The 4,955-nt window shown below is 35.3% G+C and overlaps 1 pseudogene; it reads right to left on the bottom strand.

Annotated features, from left to right (window-relative positions):
• Positions 1-3,500: 3,500 nt before the first annotated feature.
• On the bottom strand, positions 3,501-3,619 carry LOC112477094 (annotated as a pseudogene).
• Positions 3,620-4,955: the final 1,336 nt, after the last annotated feature.

Below are 4,955 nucleotides of genomic sequence, written 5' to 3'. Positions count from 1 at the left end.
TAAGAATATTCCTAGAAGTTTTATTTATATTTGCCAAAAAACTGGAAACATATCAAATGTAGAACAGAATGATATCCACTAACTACTCAGGAAAAAGAAGAGATGAACTACTAACACAACCAGCAACATGGATAAATCTAAAAATAAATTATGTTGAGTAAAAGAAGCCAGAAACAAAATAATATATACTTTAAAAATTCCATATATATGAATTTCTATAGCTGGCAAAACTAAACAATATTAATAGCAATCAGAATACTGATTACTCTTAGAGGTGGCGGTGGGGAGAGTGGTGATTTGAAAATAAGAGAAATTTGTGGGGTGGTAAAGATGTTTTATATCTTGATTGAGGTGGTGGTTACTTGGCAGTTATACTTGGCTATAAAACTCATTACACTGTATACTTTAAATCTTGCATTTTTTGCAGATAAATTACATCTCAGTAAAATAAGTCACACTGTGAAGTATTTTTGATTTAGCCTTAATTCCAGGGACAAAAAAGAACTGGAAAAAAAGAACCATATTATATATTATATATATAATTTATATATATAATATATAATCACACACATACATATATATACATTTATCTTTTGACTTAGTATTTACCTAAAAGTCTCTGACATTTTGACATTCTTAAATATTCTGAATCTCAGCAATATTTGCTAACACTGAAGTAATATATAAACCTATGTGTCCTAATATCACTAGGAAAGCCTAATCACAAATGTAATTATATAGTATCCATTTAACACAGAAGATAACAGAAATTTAAACGTTGATTAAATATCTTGTACACTTATGTTCATAGCAGTATTATTCACAATTGCCAAAAGATGGAAACAATCCAAATGTTCACTGATGTATGAATAGATAAACACAATGTGGTATATACAAACAATGGAATATTATTTATCCTCAAAAAAGAAGGCAATTCTGGTATATGTTAAAACATGGATGAACCTTGAAAACATTATGCTAAATGAAAGAAGCCAGTCACAGAAAAATAAATACTATGTGACAGGGGTCTCCAAGCCCCGGGTCGCAGACTGGTACCAATCCATAGGAACTAGACTGCAAAGCAGGAGGTGGGCGGCAGGTGAGTGGGCAAAGCTTCATCTGTATTTGCAGCCACTCCCCAGTGCTAGTATCACCTCCTCAGCTCCACTTGAGATCATCAGGCATTATATTCTCATAGAAGCACTGGTCCATGCAAAAAAAGGTTGAAGACCACTGCTCTATGATTTAATTAGTGTGAGACAGAATAGTCAAATTCATAGAGACAGAGAGAAGAATAGAGATTACCAGGAGCTGGGGAAAAGAAGAATGAGAAAGAGAGTTGTTTAATGGCTACTATTGGGTTGCGTAGGATGATAAAAAATTCTGGAAATAAATGGTGGAGATTGTTGAATAACAATGTTAGTAATTTTATGCCACTGAATTGTATACTTAAAAATGGTTAATATGATAAATCTTATTACAATAATTTTTTAATTGATTAAATTTAGCGCTTAGTTCCTAGATGTTTTATCCCATTGCCTTATTCTGGTCATTAGGTAAAATCTGGATTAATTGAAGAGGCAAGGTGATTATCATACCACAGAATAATCTTCAAATGCCTGTAAGGATAAACCCTGCAATACAGTTTCTATTATCATCTATCCTCAGTTTGAAACACTCCAAATAGCTAGTTCCTTAATATGTGATAGTCTACACATGAAAACACATTTTAAATAACACTAAATACCTTATTTTTCATATATATCAGTGTATTTTTAATATGTTTAATTTGGCTTAAAAATGACAATATTAATTGATGAAAGTAGTATAGGAATTACTTCATTCATATAAAATAGATTTAAGAGGAAAAAATCTCATAGTTTACATTTTTGACAACAAAGTCATGCAAACATTTTTCATGGAGAATTGGTTTCCGTAGAATCTCTGAATATTTTAGTTTAAAAGCTTCTCATGTCCAGCTCATTTGTTATTAGAAGGTGCTAGAGACTGAATTATGTCCTCCCATCCAAATTCATATGTTGAAGCCCTAACCCCAATGTGACTGTGCTTAGAAATAGAATCTTTTTGGAACTAATGAACATTAAATAAGGTCATAAAGATAAAACCATATCTGATAGGGTTAGTGTCTTTAAAAGAAGAGTGGAGAGACCAGAACTCTCTCCACATGTGCACACAATGAGGGAAGGCCACATGAGGACATAGCGTGAAGGTGGCCATCTGAAAGCCAAGAAGAGACCTCTGACCAGAAACAGAATCATGCTAGCACTTTGATCTCAGGATTCCAGCCTCCAGAACTGTGAGAATAACTTCTGAAGTTTAAGCCACCCAGTCTGTGGCATTCTGATGGCATTTCAATAAAAAACAATTTCCAATTTAAGGATAGTAGATAATTGATAATAAGGTTTCAGGAAACCATTCTTGCTTCATAAGGGCAATAAGTCTAAGTATACCAAGTAGTATTATTAACTTATATATTTTTAATATATCATGATGTTAATATCTATGTTTCTATTTACATTATTTTATGAACAGAGCATAATATAATAGCCTTTTCACATGAAAAAATATGGAATTTATTATTTTTTTTAAATCATTTGTATAACTAAATGATCAGATTCCATAGGTTGATCTTGGAATCATTGTTCTTTTGGGGAAAATTCTTTCATTTTATGGTTTCTGCAGTGCTTACCTGGACCAAATCTCAAGTGTCATCTTAAGAGTGCTCCAGAATATAAATCATGCCAAATGGGTAGTAAAAAATGATAGAAAGTAATAGCTTGGTTTGCACCATTCTTCTTTCTGACAGTTCAGAAAGATATCAGCACTGTGATGGATATAAGTCACAGATCCCTGGTCTACTCATCAACGTTTTTTGCATATACTTCCAGAGGTGCTAAGACCCACAAAAAGTGGAGAGAACCATAAGATGAAAGAAATTGTGGGTGGGTTGCTATGGATGAAAGAGCCTCAGCTCCTATCCACATGAGCCCCTTTCATGGGACTGCTTGAACATCTTCAAGGCATGGCACCTAGGACTGATTTCTCACAGAGAGAGCCAAGGTGGAAGTTGTAATGCTTGTTCTGTCTAGTCTTGGAAGTCACATACTGTCACAGTCACCTACCCAACTGATTACATTGGATATCTCTGGTTCAAACAATAGTATGAATGCTAGTAAGTGTGGGTCATTAGGGACCACTTTGGAGCCTGGCTCTCACTCATGTTGCAACTTCACACCACCTCTTATCTGGGGGCTCGCATGAGCTGCCCTACTACTACTTCTCTCCTCTTCCTGCCAAAGGGAATCTCTTTTTGGCTACTGCAGGGGATATGAAAGGCCCACATTTCCCACTGTTTTTTGTTTGTTTGTTTCTTGTTTGGTTTTAATTTTTTTTTTTTTTTTTTTGCGAGGCAACCCTTGGTTGACCTCATAGATTTCAAGGACCTTGTCAGCTTACAATCCCTTATTTTTTATTTTTTATGCCTACAGCATCTGGTCTTCCTAGGTGGTCTCTCATTTAAGTACTAACCAGGCCTGAGTTTGCTTAGCTTCCGAGATCAGATGGGATCGGGCTCGTTCAGGGTGGCATGGTCATAGACTCCCACTGTTTTTAACCAAAACAATTGTCTATTGTGCCTGAATTTTTTCACTCACAACTACTCTAAATTCTCCTAAGGTGTTGGTGTGCCTGTGTGTGTGTGCGTGTGTGTGCGTGTGCGTGTGTAAAATATTTCAACAGCAATTCTACGTCATCAGAAATGAGTGCTCTGACTCCATCCAATTCTGATAGAGTCTGATTTAATTGATTTGGAGGGGATCCAGTAAACAGTAATTTTTAAAACTGTCCCTAAATGATTCTAACATGTGGGTTAAAAACCACTGCTTATGCCTGCAAACACGAAGCCAGAGGGACCTTTTAGGTAAAATACACAACTCTTAACTGGAGAGATCAATAAATTTTTACCTATGTCTACACTCATGTAGTCACCACCCAGAATGTTCTATTGAACTTCTCTAATAGCAATAAAGGCAGAACCAGCTACTTATTTGGAGAGAGGGAAAAGAGAAAATAAAGAAGAACATGTGAGAACATGGAATAATACCTCAAAATAGTATCTCACTATCAGATTATATGCTCTTACTCATCTATGTATTACTCATCATCATATCCAGATCAATGCCAAGGTCAGTGCCTCATGCATATCAGACATATAAAAAGGAAATTTGAATTCAAGTACTCCTCAAGTTTTTAGCATCTGCCCTCCATCTAAAGAAAGATAAAACAAGAAGAGTAAATATCACAGATGAGCAGAACTGGGAAAAGCCTTAGATATCATCACTCAGCCAAAGACTTCACATCATTGAAGAAGAAGTAGATGAGACTCACCTGGGTCATATGTCTAGCTAGTGGCAGGACCATTATCTGGTCCCAGGATGCCTGCCTTCCTGTTAAAAGACCTTTCCCACATCTCAAAGTCTGTTGGATAAACAAGAGCTATTTTTAAAGAACCCACATGAGTTTCAGCTGTTAGATTACTTCACTGTTGATTCAGCATACAAACAAAAGAGTTCCATGGTTCTTATTATTCTTCTGTTGAATTACCAAGATCCAATCAGCAAAAAATTAAAATATCATAAACTCAGTGGGGGATAGGGGTGAAGAATGAAGAGGAATAGAAAAAAATATTGACCTTAGTTAACATTGTCTTCACTTAAGGACTTGTATGTTTAGGACCAGTTCTAAAAAGGGCTTTTGATTCCTTCCAGGCAATTCATACTAGTTCACATTTGTTTCCTCTGCCAAATGGCTTAATTGTTAAACACCTACAGTAAGTCTTCACTTTCCACTTACTTCAGGCACACGTAACTGAAATTCTATAAATATCAGTGATTACTAAAGCACTGCTTTATCTATTTTTTTTTTCAGGCAATAGA

The sequence above is a fragment of the Pteropus alecto genome, unplaced genomic scaffold, assembly GCF_000325575.1.
Source record: "Pteropus alecto unplaced genomic scaffold, ASM32557v1 scaffold52, whole genome shotgun sequence".
Lineage (NCBI taxonomy): Eukaryota > Metazoa > Chordata > Mammalia > Chiroptera > Pteropodidae > Pteropus > Pteropus alecto.
The sequence above is the reverse complement of the archived record's forward strand: the minus strand, read 5'-3'. Positions and strand labels throughout refer to the sequence as shown.